Genomic DNA, 23,400 nt, shown 5'->3' on the forward strand with positions numbered 1-23,400 from the left:
GACGGTGTCGAGCAAACCGAGCCTCAAGGGCGGTGTACAGAAGCATTTTTTAAAATAACAATAAATACAAGGCGCAGGGAAGTGAAGTTCGCTGCACGTGATGCGTCACGTAGGCAGAGTAAAACGAGTTGAATCCGTGAGATGTCGAATAAATAAAGAACATATAAGCGCACCTGAAGCTAGGCCGAGGGTTCAGGCTTCGGCACGCTCAATGAGGCTGTACCCTCGGAATGAAAGGTCCCAGAAGATAAAGTATATGATCACATTTGTTCACGTGGTGTTTTAAAATAATGCTTCTTGCTACGAGACATCAGATCTTCCAGTGTGTTTGAATATTTGGAATAAAGTAATTACAACCCGTCGTTTTTCACTGTTTTTATACGAGTATGAAACAATTGAAAAAATGTAATAATTTAACTTTTTATCCGTGTCTCGTGTAGCGAACGTTGGCTCTAAGAGAGCTCCGCGTTGTTCTTCTTCTTCTTGTTGTTCTTCTTGTTCTTCTGGTGAAGACAAAACCTTTACGACTCGGTTCTTTTATATACAGGATCCGGATCGCCTTAAAACTAAACACCTGTACACATCCTCGCATTGAGGGTGCCTTTTGAGAGCGTCTATCATGAATTTTTAAATATATTCGGACATTTGCTTTAAAGTTTAGAAAAGTTCACGTTACTATTTAAGGATTATTCCATTTAATGCATTGTAATTTCGTAAATACATTATTTATTTCATAAATACACTATATTTCGTAAATACATTATTTATTTCGTAAATACACTATATTTCGTAAATACATTATTTATTTCGTAAATACACTATATTTCGTAAACACACTATTTGTTTCGTAAATACGTAAATACACTCTGGCGGGTCTCGCTATTGGCTTAATCAAGGCACGTGACGAAATATCGGAAGTTGTTGTTGTTTTTTAATTCTTCTTCCTCTTCTTGTTCTTGTTCTTCTGGTGAAGACAAAACCTTGAGAACGCGGCTCTTGGACACATTTGTCCTTGTTTTAAAAAGGGAACTTGAAAGAAATTAAATAATTGAAAAATAAATAACTCAAAATTGGAGAAACAAAAAAACAACAAAAACCACTGACAATGGGGAAATTATTTATTTAAAAATTAAATAATGGGGAAAACATTCATTCCGAAAGTGGGACACCACACCGACAATAAACGCTTAATCCCTCCCTCCCTTCAGGGAACCATAATAAATAGACCTGCCGACGTCACGAACAATTCTGTTCATTTATTCACGTACGTGTTCGTCACGTGACACTTGTTTGAAAACCCTCACCTCCTTCAAAACGTCACATGCTTCGTCACCTTTACTGTCCATGCTCATTGAGACACCTGAAGTTACTCTGTTAACCTCATCATTGCCCGACCCTGGGGTTGTGAAACTGAACCCTCACCCGCTTTGTTCTGCATCTCTGGAAGGTTTTCTCTCCGACTGTGACGTGGTGGACGTTTACAAATCCGTTCATCTCATATTTTGTTTGAAATGGCACTGCACCTTCCGGATAATCATCACAACCATTGTCATTTAATTTTTTGGCGTTTAGCTGTGTCTGTTTGAATCCAGCAACAACATCGTGTTTGGTGCATTCTGTGCATTCTGCATGTGTTGTGAAAGTCCTGCGAAGTGGAAGGAGGTTGTTTTCACCCCTGTCTGTCCGTTTGTTTGTCTGTCTGTCTGTCTGTGAGCAGGATATCTCAAAAAGTTGTGAACGGATTCGGACGAAACTCGGTGGATGCGTTGGGCGTGTGACGAGGACGAATCGATTCACTTGTGGTGAAGAACCGGACACAGGATCGGACCACCAGAATTATTTAATTTTTAAGTGATTATTCATCATTGAGAGATCGGGCCAAAGACGTTATCCATCCATCCAATGGGAGCACACTCTGTGCAGAGCATATCGGTGCTGCCGAAGCACGCTCCTGGGCGACTGGGCACAATCCTGGACCGGTCACCACTCTGACACAGGACAATCGAATGGCTCAATCATCCCAGCAAGCTGGAACTCACTTTGCCGACCTCAGAAGGATGACGGGCTGAGTTAACCACACCTGGTATTAATTGAACAGCTGAGCAGGACTTGAACTCAGGAGCCTTGGATCCCAAACCCTCCAACCAAACTATTAAACGAACACCGAGAATAAAATCGAGATATAACAAGATACTTCAAACATTTATTGGACCCGGAATGTTCTGCAGGATCAAGCGGCTTGTGGCGGAGGTGTGCGCTCCACCGAGTGCCCTTCTCGTTTCATCTGATGTCGACGCGGCCCTGTATCACTCTGTGGATATCTTCATTCGTTTCCTGTTGAGATGTCACGGAGAACGTGTCCCAGCCGCACTGATATATCTTTACAATCACCTTCCTGATTCTTCTGTCCTGTTCCTTTGACTCCTCTTCCCTCCACTTTTTGTCCCCCGCCCCTCCGACAAGGTCTGAGACTAGGGATATTAACATGATCTCCGTCCGTCCGTCCGTCTGACCGACCGACCGATCGTCCGTCCATGTACTGCAGCGTCCGCGATATTTCAGACACTGTTGAGAATTTCGCTTTCATCTTAAAGATATCTATTTCTCGTGACATCATCGCAACCTCATTTGATCACGGCGGTGATTGTCTGGATTGTGTTGCCATGGCAACCGTCTCAGCAACTTAACTTGTGCACGCGATATTTCAAAAACCGCTCAAGATTTATCTTTCCACATGAGACACATTGATTCCTCACACCACCCAGAAGGCGGCGGACATGGAGCATCAGTTCCTTGTTCCTTATTCATTGAGTCCTCTGACTTGAGTTGGCCTGCTTGTTCAATACAGCCAGCTGCACGCCACTGAAGTGAGTGTCAGTGTTCCCAGGTCACGTTGACTGTACTGCTGGTTTCTCTCATTTGTTCGTCTGGCTTGTTGCGATCCGTCATGCACAACTCTGAAATCGCAGTGACGTCATACATTTATTTGAGACTGCACCGACCGACATGTGACTTGTTTTTAAGTTTTAATTTTTCTTGTCTTGCTTTTGGAATCACCTTTTGCCAATGTTGCTTGGGATTATAAAATGTAAGTAATTCGATTTGTCATCCATTCAGGAAGGAAGCTCGGTTTCACATTTGATAATGGCAACTTCCACAACGTGTCACTGGGTCAGGGTCAAGAGGTCGTAGCTGAGCAAGCACTGGATGTGGCAGCACAAGATGGACACTGGGTCATCCTACAGGTGTTTTGTGCGATCGTATATCACGATCATTAAATCACAATGATTTGAATCAGCAGGGAGGAGATGGAGGGAATCGTATTCAGGAATATTTTCTGTCGTTCCTGGGATTTGTTGAACCTCACATGTCAGTGTGGATTTGATGATCCTCAGGTGTCAGTGTGGTTTTGATGGTCCTCAGATGTCAGTGTGGTTTTGATGATCCTCAGGTGTCTGTGGTTTTGATGATCCTCAGGTGTCAGTGTGGTTTTGATGATCCTCAGGTGTCAGTGTGGTTTTGATGGTCCTCAGGTGTCAGTGTGGTTTTGATGATCCTCAGATGTCAGTGTGGTTTTGATGATCCTCAGATGTCATTGTGGTTTTGATGATCCTCAGATGTCATTGTGGTTTTGATGATCCTCAGATGTCAGTGTGGTTTTGATGGTCCTCAGATGTCAATGTGGTTTTGATGATCCTCAGATGTCATTGTGGTTTTGATAGTCCTCAGACATCAGTGTGGTTTTGATGACCTCAGATGTCATTGTGGTTTTGATGATCCTCAGATGTCATTGTGGTTTTGATGATCCTCAGATGTCAGTGTGGTTTTGATGGTTCTCAGATTTCAGTGTGGTTTTGATGATCCTCAGATGTCAGTGTGGTTTTGATTGTCCTCAGATATCAGTGTGGTTTTGATGGTCCTCAGATATCAGTGTGGTTTTGATGACCTCAGATGTCATTGTGGTTTTGATGATCCTCAGATGTCATTGTGGTTTTGATGATCCTCAGATGTCATTGTGGTTTTGATGATCCTCAGATGTCAGTGTGGTTTTGATGGTTCTCAGATTTCAGTGTGGTTTTGATGATCCTCAGATGTCAGTGTGGTTTTGATGATCCTCAGATGTCAGTGTGGTTTTGATGGTTCTCAGATTTCAGTGTGGTTTTGATGATCCTCAGATGTCATTGTGGTTTTGATGGTCCTCAGATATCAGTGTGGTTTTGATGATCCTCAGATGTCAGTGTGGTTTTGATGGTTCTCAGATATCAGTTTGGTTTTGATGATCCTCAGATGTCATTGTGGTTTTGATGATCCTCAGATGTCATTGTGGTTTTGATGATCCTCAGATATCAGTGTGGTTTTGATGATCCTCAGATATCAGTGTGGTTTTGTTGATCCTCAGATGTCATTTTGGTTTTGATGGTCCTCAGATATCAGTGTGGTTTTGATTTTCCTCAGATATCAGTTTGGTTTTGATGATCCTCAGATATCATTGTGGTTTTGATGATCCTCAGATATCATTGTGGTTTTGATGATCCTCAGATTTCAGTGTGGTTTTGATGGTCCTCAGATGTCAGTCTGGTTTTGATGGTCTTCAGATATGTCAGTGTGGTTTTGATGGTTCCCAGATTTCAGTGTGGTTTTGATGGTTCTCAGATGAATCTCTCCCAATCCTTCACTTGGTGTGTCATTCAATCTACCTTTGTGACCTCAAACTCCAACACTCAACCTGGACATGGGAGGGACTCCCCCATGGGGGAATAATTTATTGGCAACTCTGACGTCATAGGTCACATGGTATGGCAGCTCAATTGGATTAAAGGGAAAAATTTGGAAATCATTTTCTCCGAACCGGCTAAACGAAAGAAATTTAAACTTTGCAAATGTCGTATCTCCCCATGGGGTATACAGGGTGATAACAATGACGTCATCGGTGAAGTGGTATTCCAGTCACAATTGGTTGAATCGAAATCCTTTTCCACAAAATCTGAAACTTCATATATCTGATCTATGACCGTCCGTGAGTGAAGATTAAACTTATGACATCATAGGTCACATGGTATGTCAACCACGTTATGTTGAAGGAAAAAATTTGGACATCATTTTCCCCAACACCTCTAAATTGGAAAAATTGAAAGTTGGCATTCGTCATCAACTCCCCATTGGGGGTATACAGAGTGATAATGATGAAGTCATCGGTGAAGTGGTATTCCAGCCACAATTGGTTGAATCGAAATCTTTATCCAAAAAATCTGAAACTCCATATACCTGATCTGTGACCGGATGTGAGTGAAGAATTAAATTGATCACACATTATGAATAATTTGTCTGTACATTAGGTATGCATCATACATGTCACTATCTATTAATATCTTGCGTCGTTTATGTTTCCGAGTTAATTCCTGAATTTGATAAATATCTGTGCATGAAGCTGTTCTTCTCAACCATTGCCACCACAAAACTGTGCACAAAGCCATCGTGTCGTGAATGGAGCATGTGATGGATTAAAACCTGTGATTGGTGTGATGTGGGTAGAACATCCACTTGGTGTCAAAATGGCTGCCTTTGCTGGACAAGAAGGTGGAGAAGTACAGCCTCGGTTCTCACGGATCCTTTCGCGTGTACATGAGCGCTGAACCAGCACCTTCACCCGAACATCACATCATGCCTCAGGGATTGCTTGAGAACTCCATCAAGATAACCAACGAGCCTCCCACGGGCATGTGTGCCAACCTGCACAAAGCCCTCAACTTGTTCAACCAGGTGTTGTCACGTGATTGGTGTTCCCCTTCTCTCATCTTTCTTACCCGTTGATGAATGTTTACCTCCAACACCGAAGGTGGCGGGAGGTCATGTTTTCACCCCCTGTCTGTCTGTTTCTGTTTGTCTGTCTGTCTGTCTGCCAAAAATGATTCATAGCATGATATCTCATGGATTATGACGAAACGAGGTGGATGAGTTGGTTTGGTGACAATAACAAGCTGATTCGATTTTGGTTCAAGTCCACGTTCAGATCCGGCTTATCGGTGGGATCGAGGGACGCGCTCCACCGAGTGCTGTTCGAAGTTACTTTTTGTTTTCAGGTTTTATCCACCAATTAACATACTAAAGATACATTCCATCCGCAATTCTTGGAGAAATTTAACCATTTAAATTATTATTATTTTAATCTATTTACAAAGTGTGAAGAAATGGACTCGTTATCCAAGTTAAATCTGACAACCTTTTTCAAACAAATATGAGCGACAACAAACGAAGGGTTCCACGTCAGATTTTAACCTGTAATCATGAATGGCTGTCTGGGTATGGTGGGAGACGTCACGTGTCCCATTCCAAGTTCTGTTCTTCATCTTCTCCAGTGTGAGGCCGATGGAGCTCACTTCCCCTTTCTCTTCCATGAGTTTTGATCGTGTACAGGACTGCGTCGAAAAATCATTGGAAGGCAAACTTAAGGACAAGACGAGGATGCCAAGAGTCAAGAAGAGATTCGATTAACTTGGTGGGATTATGGTTTTAAGAAAATTTCCTTTTTAATCTCTGGACATGAAAAAAAAAACATTAAAAACCTCCAATAACCGGTCAAAAAAGAAAAAAAAAGCTGACATTTAAACCCTTTTTCTTTTACGATGGACCAACTTTATGTTTTTGTTGCAACCAGCAAGTCAATCAGACCTCGAGATAATGATCCTGGCAAGGATTCACCAAGGAAGTTTGCAAAAGTATGTTTGGTTTATATTCCTGAGAAGACTTTAGGAAACCTTCTCCACATTTAATGATCACGAGTCCGTCTGTTGCAGAGTTTCTTGGGAGATTTTGTTCGTTTCACCATTACCCAGTTGTGCGGAAGACGTCTGGCATATTTCTCGCCGCGCCGTACTCGCACACGTTTTCATGGAGCTCATGGACGCGGAAGTGCGTGTATCAGTCATTCGTGCCTGTGGACCTCACTGTACGACTTGCACGACCTGGCGGAAGTCACCGTCGAGTGAAATGACCTTACCTGCGAACGTCAAAACCTCCTGCGTCGGTTCTCACAACGTCCGTCCGTCCGGCCCAGTGCCTCAAGCATACACCGACGCGTCGTCGGTGCCTCGTCCCACACAATGAGGGCTGCCTGCTGGATAAGTGCGGCAAACACGTTTATGGTGAGCTTGGTCGGGCTGAATCCACTTTCATCATCCAAAATTGCTCATCCCTTAATTTGGACGGCGTATTGGCAACAAACCGCTGTTTCCATCGCTCTCGGAAATGTTAAATAACTTGGGTTACATTATGGACGATCAATGACGGGTTTGAAGCAAAAACACATGACATGGCCACTGCTTGGTGTGCAGATGTAATATGTGGTGGTTACATCGATCGGATCCGATTGCGCTTGCACCTGAAGCCTGAGGCCTAAAGCTCGTGGCCTACATGCCTGAAGCCTGAGGCCTAGAGCTCGTGGCCTGAAGCCTGAGGCCTAAAGCTCGTGGCCTACATGCCTGAGGCCTAAAGCTCGTGGCCTTCATGCCTGAAGCCTGAGGCCTAAAGCTCCTGGCCTACATGCCTGAAGCCTGAGGCCTAAAGCTTGTGGCCTACATGCCTGAAGCCTGAGGCCTAAAGCTCGTGGCCTACATGCTGAAGCCTGAGGCCTAAAGCTCGTGGCCTACATGCCTGAAGCCTGATGCCTAAAGCTCGTGGCCTGCATGCCTGAAGCCTGAGGCTCGTCGCCTTCACAATGGACGTGATCTGTAGACACTTGATCATTTCAACACTCGTTTCGGTCGTTTAAACTGAACGGGAAAGTTATCGGCCATGGCGACGGTGAACGTGAGACTTCCGAAGACGTCTTCAGACTCACCAGAGAAAGAAAATGGCGGACAGATGATTTTTTTTTTCCGGCTCACAATCGAGGGCGGGGTCAGACTAGCCGTCCAACCAATGGGTATTGAGCACGAGGCTTCAGACGCACGCACACAGCTTCATGACGTTTTAACGCCGTCGTGATAGTTTCATAGAGAGTTAATGTTATCAGAACGTGTCGATTCCCTCTAATTTTCGGTTTCGGACGCGAGCACGCGGCTGTGTGACGATGGATGTGTATGTGCTGTGACCTCGCAGGACACCCTGGAGACGTGCTCCAAGGAGAACGAGTTCAAAGCGGTGCTTTTTGCCCTCTGCTACTTCCACGCCGTCGTGGCGGAACGGCGCAAGTTCGGCGCACAGGGCTGGAACCGCAGCTACCCCTTCAGCAACGGAGACCTGACCATCTCAGTCAACATCCTGCACAACTACCTGGAGAACAATACGAAGGTTGTCGCGTTTTTACAGTCGGACAATACGAGTGTGCACTTTGTGATCAAGGTGAACGTCGCTCAAAAACGATGCACGGTGCCGGGTCGACGACTTTCGGCGAACGTTGTGCTCGCTTCCCAGGTGCCTTGGGATGACCTGCGCTATTTGTTTGGGGAAATAATGTACGGCGGACACATCACCGATGACCAAGACCGGCGCTTGTGCAAAACGTACCTCGAAGAGTTCGTGCGGACCGAGATGCTCGACTGAGAATCGTTACTCGCTCCTGGGTTCCCCGTACCTCCAAACTCCGACTACAAGGCACGTTTGGTTGAACTCGTCTCACCTTTGTCAGGTTCAAAAAATTGTAGAAAATGATTTTTTAAAATTTTTTATTTTATTATTATTTTTAAAGATCTTGAGATAATTTAATTTTTTTTAAGAGAATGTTTGAGCAGAGGGTTCCAGAAAGGAAGAGATTTCGCTGACGGTGACGTGGTTGAGCATATTCACAAAACTCCGACAAGCGGAGAGACGGAGTCGGTTGGAAACACAGTAACGATGCTCACGACGAGGATTCTTCTTCCTTTGGAATCCGTTCTTCCAGCCAGGATTTTCCGATCTCGGTAACCCAGATAATTGGAAAATGAGCTTGACCACGGTGTTTGTTTCACGTGACGCAGACACATCCAAGGAATGTGTTACATCGCTCTTTATCCTTTACTCGAATTCGTCGACCGGTGTGTGTGTGTGTGTGTGTGTGTGTGTGTGTGTGTGTGTGTGTGTGTGTGTGTGTGTGTGTGTGTGTGTGTGTGTGTGTGTGTGTGTCGCACTACTCCTCCGACAGCTCTGTGCCGATTACATCCATACCTGCTGCATCGGATCAGCATGAACCCAATTGGTGCACAGGGGTGTTTTTATCTTTGCTTGTTGTCTTGGGGAGAGGAAGGAGGAGGGGAGGGAGCAAATTGTCCATGTGAACGTGTATCATGTGGCGCCACCTCCAGGTGGGAGAGGGTATTACAAGTCCCCAGTATTCCTGTCCCCAACGTTTTCCAGTGCTGTGAGGTGTTTTTAATTCGAAGCAGTAAGTATTTTTTGGCTTCGTGCACGTAACGCGCGTGCTAATTTGTTTGTTTGTGTATTTTTGGGGAGCGATTGAGACAGCTGCCAGTTGCCTATACATCGCCCAAATGAAGGCATGTGTCAGAAGAACGCGTTGCTTGCTTGGAACAAGATCGCCCGTCAGGCAGGTACTCCGCTCGTGTGTTATAAAAGTCTTTTCGACCCAAGAACCATGACGGACACCGGTTGCCTCTCACGTGTGAGCATGACAAAACAAAAAAATGTTTTCTTTACAGGAGGCTTTGCATTATTTATTTTCCAGCAGATCCTTGGCCAGAAAGAGTGAAATCCTTTGATTCCATGACGACCGGGGTTTTGTACGTTCATTCTCACCGTCTCGAGGATTCCATCCAAGCTTCTGGAGATACCGTGGGTTCAGGCTGTCACTTCTTTCTTGTAATTGATTTGTGAAAACGTCAAAGATTTTTCAGACGCAGGACGTTTCGGCGCTCGGGACACATTCTTGCCGGGCCGTCAGGTCAGACTTCAAATCCTTCCGCACTTAAACTTTTCTCCGCACGGAAGGCACCGAAAGGACAGAATCTCGAAGATTGCCATTTGTAGTTATTTTGTTACGTTTGCTGTTATTCACCGTTTACATTATTATTACTTAATGAACCATTTACTCAGGGATTGTAGCATCAGTTATGTTGTGTTTCAACAACTTGCATTGGCACGGCTTGGAACAATGGGGAACATCTGATGGAGATAATGCACCAGGGAAGCAACCCATGTATTGTATTGTATTATCTGTGTAATAACAGCAATAATCCATGTGATACCAATAATTTCGCTTTGTGCAAGCTGCATCGTTAGCTCGGTGAGCATGAGGAACGTTCAGGAACAAGTTATCGATGTCTTGATCTCTCGTGCGTTGTCGGTGATGATGAAGAACGTACAGTTTTGTCATTTCTGATTTCCCAGGGGTACCACGATTACGTGAGTGAGAATTTGCCCCCCGCAAGCCCCCAACTCTACGGGCTTCACTCCAATGCCGAGATCGGTTTTCTGACCGTGACCTCCAGCAAACTCTTCCGCACACTCCTCGAGCTGCAGCCAAGACAGGCCGAGGGTGGAGGTTCAGGAGATATTTCTCGACAGGAAAAGGCACACTTTCACCTCACTCACTCACTCACATGCAGGCACTCACTCTTTTTTTTTAGTTAAGAGTAACAAATAATTTCTTGCCAAACCAGCTCATACAATCTTCATTTGCTTCAAGGTTCACAAAAGCCTGTTATTTATAAATATATAAAATATGGAGACAAACAAACACGACATAATGGTGACCGAAGCTTTTCGTGCTGCACTCTTCAGGGTAAAAATCGCAGCAAGTGAAGGAGGACGTGAAGGCGCGTGCTTTATACGCAGGTCTCAATTAGGTAGACGCCGATTGGTTCATCCGTAATGACGTCACGGTTAATCCGAACGTCACGGTTCAACCGTAATGGACCTTCGGGGAAACCCATCCCCCCTCTCTCCAGGATGCGGTTGCAAACGTCAATCATCGACGAACTCTGCTCCAGCCAATGGGAGCTCGAGGTGAAGATGATGAGCCGACCAATGGGCGTTCGGATTAACCGTGACGTCATTACGGTTGAACCAATCAGCGTCTACCTTATTTAGACTTTGTATCAAGCACGCGCCTTCACTTCCTCCTTCACTTGCTGCGATTTTTACCCTGAAGAGTGCAACACAAAAAGCTTCGGTCACCATTATGTCGTGTTTGTTTGTATCCATATCAAAGTTCTGTCGTTCCAAACATCTGTTTAAAATATATATATATATATAAATACACACACACACTCACACTCACACTCACACTCACACTCACACACACACACACACACACACAGAAAATGTGCCACTCACCTCCAAGCACGAACATGATCTTAACACTGGGTCCTCGTCTCGCGCAGGTGAATGCCACACTGGAAGAAGTGTTGCAGAAACTTCCCGAGCCTTTCAACTTGGCCGAGTTGTTGAGCAAGGCAGAGAAGCGAACTCCTTTCGTGGTCGTCGCCTATCAGGAATGTGAGCGCGTGAACCTGCTCACGAGAGAGATCCGAAGGTCACTGCAAGAACTGAAACTCGCCCTCAAGGTGCACGTGCCCTCGTTCGAACAGGACGGACGGTACTCCGCTCACAAATCTCTCGCGACTCCGTGAAGAAGGCCCATGATCCGTGCAGCAGTGGTTGGTGCAGCCATGGTCCCATTTGAGGGAACTCCACAACACGTGGATCTTGCAATTCCGGATTTTTTTGGGGGGAGGAATGTCGAAACTAAGTGTGACGTGTCCAATTTGGATCTCAGAAATCGAATGTTTTATCCCCATTTCTTCGACGCCAAGGAAGCGGACAATTTGAATCTGATCTTTTTTGTTCAAAAGTATTCGTCATCACATCCTGCTGGCACATGGGTTTTCAAAAACACGATCATCATCATTATCTGTGGTCGTTGTGGCCTTGTGTTGAGGAAACCGGACTGGCATCCCGGACGGGTTCAAAAGTTCAGGAATTTACACTGAAAATGACTTGAGAACAATGGGCCGACCGAACCGGCACATCCTCCCCCTCCCTCCCCAAGTGTTCAAAGTCAACCAAAAAAGGTCGCATTTAATTTCCTTTGGTCTGAGAGGGGTCTGCCAATCGTGAACGGACAATATTGAATAACGAAATACGATGTTGAACAATACAAATGTGCAAACGTGACGTAACAATGATTATCGACTGAGATTCATCGCTGTGTGCAACCAACGTGCACCAAACAATGGTGGTTTTGTCCCCTCTGACCTTATTCCTCTGAATTCTGAACATCCTCAGGGTGATCTAACCATCTGCATCCTCTGCATCCTCAGGGTGAACTAACCATCACAACGGACATGGAGGAGTTGGAAACGGCCATCTTCTTTGACGCCATGCCTGCGGCATGGACTCGTCGGGCCTATCCCTCCATGTTCAGCCTTTCTGTTTGGTACTCAGACCTGCTACTTCGCATACGGGTATGAGTTCATCAACACACATCACATGAAGGAAGGATCAAAACGGACAAAAAAACAAACAAACAATCAAACGTTGACACATGATCACCTGGTATCGTTTGTGTTTTTTAGGCTCTCTTTTCATCTTTGGCTAACGGTTAAGGTGGCTGGCTTAAGATCTTGGGGTCTTGAGTTCGATGGATACCCTGTTGTCCCGTTGAAATAACACCAGGTGGGTTTACTCAGTCTGTCATCCTTCTGAGGTCGGTGAAATGAGCACCGGCGTGCTGGTCACAGGGGGCACTGTATCAGCGGCACAGCCACGCCTCCATAAAATGATGAAGCCAAGCAGCCACAGGCTGCATGCGAAACAACAGCAACAACAATAGCATATCTGGCTCTCAATTTCTCTTCCACTTTATGTGGAATCAAGCAGAAGACCAAGAAAGAACATGAGGAAGAAGAACTTTGACGATTTTTTTTCTTTACTACCTCTTCCATGAGCCTCGACTCTGCCCACAAACAAAAAGCACAGCAAGCCAGAGAGTTCCGAGAACATCTTACCCCACGCAGCCTTGAGGAAAAGGACGTGGGAAGGGTCTTCTCAGCTCTTGGTTTGTGTTTCCGAGCACGATGTATATGTACTCCCGACGAGGTGCCATTTTTGTCTGAATCTCGATGCACCCCAACACTGAGGGAGCGACAGGTGCATGTGATTGGTCGAGGTGACGTACGAGTTTATCCAATGGAGTGCTGCCAAACGGAAGGGGGGTTTTAAAGTGCCAAGAAGGAGATTTTGTGTTCTACAGTTTTCAAGTAAATAATTAATTTGTAGAAAAAGGAAGTTTCCCGCTGTTGACGCACCGTCTTTTACACCACCTTATTGAACACGTCACACTCGTGATTTGTACCTGTTGTTTGTGTCCTTTATGATGTCACCCAAAACATGAATTTTCCTGTTCGGAATGATCTTCAATCTTGACTGCCAGGACAGGTAGGCAGATTTTTAAAAAACAAAAAAAGAAAACATTAATTACCTTCATATGCGCATCGGAAAGAGATTCCGTACAATTTGCCAAATCCAGAGCCAAAGGACCGCGAAGCTGCAGGTTTGTGTTCCGATTCGTGTTCAAAATATCTCATTCAAATGAAATTGAGTAGTCCCTCGATCGTACACTGACGTCTGCACACAGACAGACAGACGGACAAACAGATATAAATTTAAATAAAAGTTGATATAATAATTTTGTTTTGTGCGTGTATCGTGTTGGCAGGAGCTGGAGGGCTGGACCGCCGATTTTATCCTCCCGAATACCGTGTGGCTTGGTGGGTTGTTCAACCCTCAATCGTTCCTCACTGCCATCATGCAGGCGACCGCACGTCGCAACAAGTGGCCGCTTGACTCCATGGCCTTGGCTGTGGAAGTGACAACAAAGAACCGAGAGGACGTAACAAGTCCCCGCCAGGACGAGGCCTATATTCATGGACTTTTCATGGAAGGTGTGTCCTTGACCCTCCGACCCCACTCCTAAACCTTACGCATCCTGGTCAGGCAACACTACTGGTGTGATACATTCAGCCTTCGGCACGATTTCCTGACTTGACTGTCCAGATATCATCATGTCGTATCCGAAAGTGGTTTTAACAAAATATCTTTGTCTTATCCTCATTGTACATTTACTGGCTGAGTTCAATTCCCAACCTCACAATAAACGGTCAACCTGATGCTTCGCAGGCGGGGAATTGATTGCATCGATGAGTGTGCTGTCCATCTGGTGGGACGATAAACTGAGGACTCGTCGAACAGAACAGTCCGAGAGACTTCAAAGATTCCATGACATATTTTGCGAAGAAACTGATTCCTTTTTAACCTGCCTCCCCTCTTCCCACCACCTCAAATCTTATCACACCTCCCCCTCTTCCCACCACCTCAAATCTTATCACACCTCCCCCTCTTCCCACCACCTCAAATCTAATCACACCTCCCCTCTGACCACCCCTCGTATCTCATCACACCTCCCCCTCTTCCCACCACCTCAAAATTCATCACACCTCCCCCTCTTCCCACCACCTCAAATCTTATCACACCTCCCCTCTGACCACCCCTCGTATCTTATCACACCTCCCCTCTTCCCACCACCTCAAATCTTATCACACCTCCCCTCTTCCCACCCTCTCGTATCTCATCACACCTCCTCCTCTTCCCACCCCCTCAAAATTCATCACACCTCCCCCTCTTCCCACCACCTCAAATCTTATCACACCTCCCCTCTTCCCACCCCTCAAATGTCATCACACCTCCCCCTCTTCCCACCCTCTCAAATCTCTTCACACCTCCCCCTCCTCCCCCCCCCTCGCATCTCATTACACCTCCTCCCCCTCCCACCCCCTCCACATTCTACACACCTTCCTGTCTTCCCTCCCCATCTTCCCACCACCTCAAATCTTATCACACCTTCCCCTCTTCCCACCACCTCAAATCTTATCATACCTCCCCCTCTTCCCACCCCTCAAAATTCATCACACCTCCCCTCTTCCCACCCCCTCAAATCTCATCACACCTCCCCCTCTTCCCACCCCCTCAAAATTCATCACACCTCCCCCTCTTCCCACCCCTTAATTCTCATCACACCTCCGCTTCTTACCACCACCCCTTCTTACCACCACCTCAAATCTTATCACACCTCCGCCTCTTCCCACCCCCCTCAAATCTCATTACACCTCCTCTAAACACCCCCTCAAATCTCATCACACGTCCTCCTCTTACCACCACATCAAATCTCATCACACCTCCCTTTCTTACCACCACCTCAAATCTTATCACACCTCCGCCTCTTCCCACCCCCCTCAAATCTCATTACACCTCCTCTAAACACCCCCTCAAATCTCATCACACGTCCTCCTCTTACCACCACATCAAATCTCATCACACCTCCTTTTCTTACCACCACCTCAAATCTCATCACACCTTCTCTTACCACCACCTCAAATCTCATCACACCTCCCCCTCTTCCCTCTCCGGCTTGCCCCCCCCCACCCCGCTTCGCCTGTGATCTGTCCGCCCCCATATTTCCTCTTCCCCCATACACTCTCTTCAATCCCACTCTTCCCTCCCAGTCTTCAAAACAGCTGTTCACCACCATCTCTGATCTTCCCCCACCCAAAACCACGATCTTTTCTTCCCCCGTTAATCCACCCCAAACCCACCTCCTTCAAATTCGCTGTTTTCCTTCCTGAAAGTCCCTGTCATGTCCATCTTGTTTACCCCATGTACCATGCCCCATCCCTCTCCCTTCCACAGATATCCTCATGTCTTTGTTCCAGACTGCTTTGTCCTTCCCTCTTCTGCCCATCTTGTCTCCTGCTCCCTTTGTTGTACGTTCTGCATATTAGCTCTTTTATGAGCCTCGATATTGTATCCAAAAAAAAAAGAAGCCAATGGCACCACCACTCCGTCCAAATTTGTATCTCTGCCCTGACTGCTGCTGAGAATGAAACTCTCCGGTGTAATCCATGCCATGACGTTTCAACAGCAGCGAAGAACCTGCCTTCGGGCAGGTCACCACAGAAAGCGAGAGAGAGAGAGAGAGAGAGAGAGAGAGAGAGAGAGAGAGAGAGAGAGAGAGAGAGAGAGAGAGAGAGAGAGAGAAAGAGGGAGGAAGAGAGAGGGAGAGGGAGAGAGAGAGGGAGAAGGGGGGTGGAGAGAAAGAGAGAGAGATGATACACTTTTTACTTACCATCATATACATCCGGGTCGATGGCGGCCTTCATCTCCACCACCGTACCTATTGGGCCAGCCATGCTGTCCGGCGAGAGGTGACTCCGTGACCGATCTTACATAGCAGTACGGAGTCCGTGACCAGGCAACCTTAACGGATTTGTCCAAACCAGCAGGTTAAGCCACCAGTACAAACAGAAGTCACCTGAAACCAAGTGATGATGGCACACCTCCTCAAAATGGCACACCTCCAACGTTGGATTGTTCAACGCTTTGTGTCCAAACCTGAGAAAGCCACTTCACGCAGACCGCACCTCTTTGGGAGCTGATAGCCGCTGATTTCAGATATTTTGGTCGTTCAAACATCACGTGGTCAGTGGTCATCCAGTAACAGTGCGCTTCACTCAACACATACCCAGCTCTTCCCAATCACACGTCCTGCCATTCGTTCCACATTCATTTCCATCGCGTCACACTCGAGTCGAGTCAAAAGATGGCAGCCTGAGAACAATGCTCGAACAGGCCTTCACCCTCCAGAAATTGACAGTCTTTTCTCCATTGTTATCGTCATCCGAGGACAGCCTCCTTTTGGGGACAATTTCCTTGAGATTAATCCAATATACATACATATATATATATATATATATATATATATATATATATATATATATATATATATATATATATATATATATATATATATATATATATATATATATATATATATTTTCGTTGATGGACTGACAATGATTCGGCGAAACGTTGCGTCACGAGCTCTTTTGGACGAGCTTCAAGGTTCCTGCTGAATAATAGAAGATGTTTTTATCGTTGCAGGTGCACGATGGGATACCCAGTCAGGCTCACTGGCCGAATCACGTCCCAAGGAGCTGACACCGTCGATGCCGGTCATCCTTGTGAAGGCCGTGTTGGTCGATCGCCAAGACAGCCGAACCGTGTACGAATGTCCCGTGTACAAGACTCAAGAGCGTGGGCCGACTTACGTGTGGACTTTCGGTCTTCGTTCAAAGGATAAGGCCTCATAGTGGGTGCTGGCTGGTGTCGCCTTGCTTCTCCAGGTGTGAACAGGTGATGTGATTGAAGGCCTCAAAGTGGGTGCTGGCTGAATCGGAATTAACGTTCCACCGCACGTCTGCCTTCCCTTCCCCTCCCTCTTCTGTCCCCCTTTCCTCCTCCACCTCCTGTGTAAAAGAGCCGTTGTGTTCCACGATGACTGTCCAGTGGCCTTGACATCTGATGTGTTGAAGTGTTTTGAAAGTTTTTGATACCCACCTGTGGTATCCCCTTGCCAGGTGATTGATTCGTGACGAATGAAAGTGCTGTGCCCACGTTTTTGTGCCAGTTTTGAGTTCAGTTAACTGTGAAGCTAAGAAAGTGTGTCTCCATTGCTGATCACATGACTCTGTTAACAGTTTGAACTTCTTTCACCAACAGCTGTTTCCACGTCATGTTTAACATTTTAAAAAGTCTTTGAGCCTTTCTTATTCCTCTTATTGTTTTTCTTCTTCTGTCTTCTTCATCCTTTGTTTGTTTTTTTTCCTGATGCCAGGAAGGCCTTAAAATTGGAATTCATAGCAAGGTGTGCATGTTCTCAGAGTTGGTTCATGAACTGCTGATCCACTGCTGTTACAAACAACCTTCAATTGCTCGGACCCGTGGGTTTTAAATAAATAAATAAATAAATAAATAAATAAATAAGAGAGAAATGAAAGACGGTGGTTTGAAATAATTATTTGTTTTCCAATTGTGACGTTCGCATTGTTCGTTGTACGTGCTCGTTTCAATCGACGGAGGCACGGTCGGAGTACCCGAGGAACGTTCGGAGCACGGCTTCCCTGTCCCGACGCAAACGAGGCACCGCAGCATCTCCGTCGCTCTTCCAGGTAAACGCGACGACCTGAAACCGTGCACCTTGATTTCAGGTGAACACCTTTTCCCATCCTTTGTGGATGTACCGTTCACCAAGTCCCGATTTGTGTTAAAAGGAGAGGAAGATGTTCGTGTATCGTAACCATGGAGCTGCGGTGAGGTGTAAAGCCAACCCATCCATCCATTGGGACCATGCTCTGTGCAGAGCGGCCTAAAGTAGTCTCCTTGGGCAGTGGGTACAATCCTGGACGGGTCGCCTCTCCGACACAGGATACCAGCAAGCTGGCACTCATTTTGCCGACCTCGGAAGGATGAACCCACCTGTTGAAGAAGAGAACCCACCAGGAAGAGACAACCCACCTGTTGTTAGTTAACAGCACGACAGGGGCTCAAACTCAAGGACCTTAAGATCTTAACCGTTAATACAACACGAGGTTTAACATAGCAGATATGAAGATGTTAACACGTACAACTAGAAGGGCACTCGGTCGAGCGCGTACCTCCGCCAGGCTGAACGGTTAACGTTTTGTATTCCACGAAGTTTTGCTTCAACCTCAGCTGCTGTTCCAGACGGATGGCTTCACAGAGAATGCTGAGGAAGAGTTTGGAGAACTCAAGGCCTTGGGGTGTGTGTGCGTCATTGCTGGTTTCCTTCAACGCGAGATAAGACTTGCTGTGTTTAAAAAACAAAAAGTTGTGGAACTCGGGCAGCTCGGCGCTTTCTCATTGGCGAATAATATCCACGTGCTCAGTGGTGACCCAGTCTCATGCAAGGTTTGTTTCCCAAAATTGATGGAGTCGAGTTATATTACCTGGGTAAATAAAGCGAAAGGAATTGAAGTCATGGTCACCAGTCCCAAAGCAAGTCCCGACAGGTGAGGACGCAGGTACGCATCAAATTGAGACGACTTGCATCATTGGGGGTTTGAACCCAATTCACCTGAAGGCCAAAAGTTGTAGAATTATTTAGTACTTTGGACAAAACTTGAGCTGGTGCTTTTCTGCAGGACAAGGACTTCCGCATCAATGTACTGGGACTCGAGTGAGTTTTTGTGTTTTTTGTACACTCAACGTACATTGTGGATGGACACACAAAAGGATGATATATATATATATATATATATATATATATATATATATATATATATATATATATATATATATATATATATATATATATATATATATATATATATATATATATATATATATATATATATATATATATCGAGCGTATAAAAAATAATGTGGTAGATAAAAACATTAGAAAGGAAAAAATAACTTGCACCAAAAACTTTAACATTTTCACGCTCACGCTCTCTGTTCTTCGAACAGCCGAACTAAAAATGAAAGAGTAAAACTCAACGTAAATTGTCGGGGGAACATAACTGTGAATAACTGGTCGGAGAGAGTGCCGATCAGTTATCCACATGAGTTGATCACCGAACCGGAATCCCCCGAATTCCTTCCTGAGAGTTTCTCTCTGCATCCATTATAATGTCCACCCCATCCATCCTTTCTTGCCTCCATTCCTCCCCACACCCACTTTTGTCCAAATCTGCCTCCATCTTGTCTTTTAACTCCACTGCTGGTACCCCCACTCTCTCCACTTTACCGTTTGTTCTGTTGCATCCTGATGGGTTCAATGTACTAGCTCTTCCATGAGCCTTGACTTTATGTACCCCTCCCCATCCCCCCACCAAAAAATAAAGTTTTATTCAATCTGATTTGAAAATCCCATTCTTCCCTCCAGGGCTTTCAACCTCATCTCGAAGATTTTAACATTCACAGTTCAGAGAACAAAGCTTTGGTGTTGGACTTGTTTTCAATTGAGGTACCATGATCCTTTGATAAAAAGTAATTTAATATTACCTTTGATATTGCTACAAAGGCTTCGGCACTCTATCAAGTGATTAAAAAATAATGACAAAAAAATAAAAGTTTGTTTTTCAAAATTTTCAAAAAAATAATTATTATCCTGAAATCACCGACTGATGAACTTCTGAAAGTTTGACGAAGATCCGTTGGGCCGTTTCTGAGAAAAATGTCGTCAGACAGCCGGACGAACCTCTCTCTTATAGTCGAGAAGATGAACTTTGCATCATTAATCGAATGGCACAACCAACTGGTGTTGGTTGTCAACCCTGGTATCCGAGTCAAGCCTGGTATCCCAAGCCACGACTCCACGATCTCAGTCCAGGACAACCTTGATAATTTCTCACCAACATGCCCAACGAAACGTGGACTCACCCACAAAGACTTTCAGACTCTGTGTCAGAACAGTTGGAGCATGAACCCTGAGTCTGGCAGGAAGGCGGTTCAATTCCGACCTTGGCAGAATCACACACACGACTAAAAAAATGGTACGCTCTGCTTCCACGCTGGACGCTCAGCATTGAAAGGATATGGCGTGGACAAACCCCGTAGGTTGGAATCCATGATGAGGAAATCTCTCGACTGCCCCACTGATGCGGCGAGTGAAGTGACGTCAAAAAAGATGGCAGTGCCCTCGGGAAGTGACGTCACTCACCCCAAGCTCAGCGGCCGTGTTTGTGCGAAATTGTCCGGTGCTGTCTCGTGTATTTGTCTGCACGTGTGTGCACGATTTGTGTTGCAGATCCTCCACGAACCTTGGCCCATACCCAGAGAATATAACAAAGAGCCTTTGTATCTGTTGGCAAAAGCCGCAGGGGTGAAAGGTGAAAGAATAACACTCCAAGAAAGGTGGGTTATCAGTTTGGGAACATTTATTGGCACAACATTTGTCAATTTGAACGTTCAGTACATTATGGTGACGGACAAAAAGCAGTCCTTTCAGCAAATCTCCAATTAAGCCAAAAATATCAAAACGTGATGTTTGATAAACGTGATGATCATGTCACACTTGTACATTTAGTTTTCAGTTCGGTCGTCGGACGATCCTCAACCGACATGATGAAATCGGTTTCTCATGCATGGATCAGAGAGTTCCTTCTCAGGTGTGTTTGTAGCTCTGAACGGGTCACGTGACCTCACCAGCTGCTGGTGTACTTGATGGAGATGTGTGGAAAGCTATTTCTCAGTTGGATGGCCACCGCCTTGTCCAACAGGGGGCAGAATGAAATGTCGAGGAAGCGCATGTGCTGACAGGTATCAAGCAGGTGGAAAACCCCTCCAGATGTCACCAGGGGAGCACCTGCCACACGCACGTGGATATTATCGCTTTGATGAATGACAAACAGGGGTGAAGAGAGCTCAGTTATCTGGAGCTTAGGTATACAGTTAACACAGTTCTAAACTACAGTGCAATAGCACTCGGAAGAGCGGCACATAAACATCCACCAGGCTGAACAGTTGGGTCGCCGAAATAGGTGACCCTTATTGTCAGTAATTCTGTCTGTTTGTTTGTTTGTCATCAGCATAATTGGTAGTAAACGTTGGCCGATTTTGACCAAACTCGGGTGGTAGGTACATCTTATGACCAAGTGCTTTGGGAATTGTGATGGTTGCTAGGGACGCTTTGGTCCCCTAGCAACAGCCGAAAAACCTTCAAAATCGGTACTAAATATATTCCGGTTTTTGTGATATATGGAATACTTTGCCCGCAGCGCCCCCTACAAATGGGGTATGCCCGAAAATTGAAGGCCCCCAAGCGACCAGGTGAGTGCATCGATCCAAATGAAACTTTGCAGGTTCATAGCACGCAATGAGTACTACAACTTTGCCTCAGGACATATTGACTGATATTGCTTAGGTTAGGGGTCAAAGGGCAAAAATCGATAATATACGAGAGCTGGAGGTGCCTTCGTGCCAAATGCTACTCCTCCTTGGGTTATGGTCAAATGGTCATGAAAATTCACACTAATCATCTGGAATACATTGTGCACAAACATTGGAGCCGGATTTTCGATTTATATCTGTGTTCACCCACAGCACCCCCTCGAATTTTGGGGATTTCTGATATCAAACCGCATTTTCGGTACTTTTCATTCAAATTGATACCAAGTAGTTATCAACATATGGAACTCGATGAGATTTGATATGCATAATCTGAAGGTGATTCTCTATCCACCATGTGACATCCATTTTTTTCTTGATCTTATAGTTTCCAAATGGCAACCCTCTCAACTTAGGTGTCCGAGGGCCATTGAGCATTCCCGCTGAAAATTCAAAGTACACTCGCTTCAAGCCGGTTGAACCGAATGGAATGAATCTTTACATGCTTATAGACCGTAATGAGTACTGCAACTTTACTTATTTGCATAATGACCTATCTCGAGTAGGTCAGGGGTCAAAGGTCAATAAGTTCATTTTTCGGGCAAAATTACCATTCAAGACACCCTTGCTCCTACACGGGTTAACCAATACGAATGAAAGTTCATAGGTACATCGTACTCAATGAGTACTAGAACTTTGGTTCAGGACATATTGACCTATCTCGGCTCGGTCAGGGGTCAAAGGTCAATGAGTGCATTTTTCGGGCAAAATGACCATTCAAAGCCCCCTTGCTCATTCACGGGCTAACCGATTCGATTTCGATTGCAAGTGCTTAGTGTTATGATGATATGCTAGGTGGTCATATTTTGGACCATTAGCTGTGTGTTAATCAGCTGTCGGGATTCTAACCTTGCTTGTAATTGTGTATTATTCAAACCTTGCTTTAAAATGTTGCTTTAAATGTATCATGCTGTTTTCACTATGTCTTTGATAACTCTTTATGGCTCTGCAGCTGCACAACAGCATGTCCTTGGGAAAACTGTGTATGCTGATATCCCACACATTCCTATTCTCAGTGATCACCAAAGCTTTGCCTTTGTTATCAGCAGGTGCTAGTGAAGGAGTGTAGGAAAGTTATTAGTTTGCAAGGCTTGCATATCTGAGAGTTGTGTAGGTGGCTTGGAAACTGTGGTTGCATATCTGAGAATTGACCGATTCAACTTCCCCTAGGGCCCAAGGGAGGGGGGAAAGAAGCCCACTGCCACATTTATTTCTTTTATTTCTTTGTTTCCTTATCCCTTAGCATACACTTTTAGTCCACACCCAGTTTTGCTTTGTGTGATTATATATGTGATTGTTTTGAAGCATATTCTTAATGTGATTCAGGGGAGCCTGACTGAAGGGTCACTGAGTCACATTCCGCATGCGTGTGGTCTTCGGAAATAAAACGTGTAATTCGAGGATCCTCATCTGACTCTGTCATCTTACTCGGCCGAGTGGAGAGTCATAACAATTGGCGACGAGGATGGGATGCGACTGATGCTGGCGGTGTGGACGGCGGGACTCCACTTGGTGTACAGCGATCACAAGGGTTCAGCTAAAGGTACGTGGAAATTGCACGTATAGGGCACCTAAGACAGGGAGCCCTAGTTAGGTGAAAACTGTACACTTGGTGGGCAGTGCCCCGCTGGACGCAGCTCCAGGATCTGCTCGGATCAAGAA

The 23,400-nt window shown here is 45.5% G+C and overlaps 1 pseudogene across 1 annotated transcript in view; it reads left to right on the top strand.

Moving 5' to 3' along the window:
* The window catches only part of LOC147007612 (dynein axonemal heavy chain 17-like), a 37,595-nt pseudogene extending 20,258 nt beyond the window's left edge, over window positions 1-17,337 (top strand). The window contains exons 12-20 of the transcript XR_015054054.1: window positions 3,118-3,245; window positions 5,533-5,760; window positions 8,098-8,289; window positions 8,413-8,592; window positions 10,321-10,503; window positions 11,316-11,498; window positions 12,255-12,398; window positions 13,652-13,877; window positions 16,930-17,337. The product of XR_015054054.1 is annotated as a dynein axonemal heavy chain 17-like (transcript). The remainder of the gene's footprint in view (window positions 1-3,117; window positions 3,246-5,532; window positions 5,761-8,097; window positions 8,290-8,412; window positions 8,593-10,320; window positions 10,504-11,315; window positions 11,499-12,254; window positions 12,399-13,651; window positions 13,878-16,929) is intronic.
* Window positions 17,338-23,400: the final 6,063 nt, after the last annotated feature.

This window comes from Eptatretus burgeri, unplaced genomic scaffold, assembly GCF_056783735.1.
Source record: "Eptatretus burgeri isolate ZD-2024b unplaced genomic scaffold, Ebu_testis_v1 Ebu_testis_scaffold_67, whole genome shotgun sequence".
Taxonomy (NCBI): domain Eukaryota; kingdom Metazoa; phylum Chordata; class Myxini; order Myxiniformes; family Myxinidae; genus Eptatretus; species Eptatretus burgeri.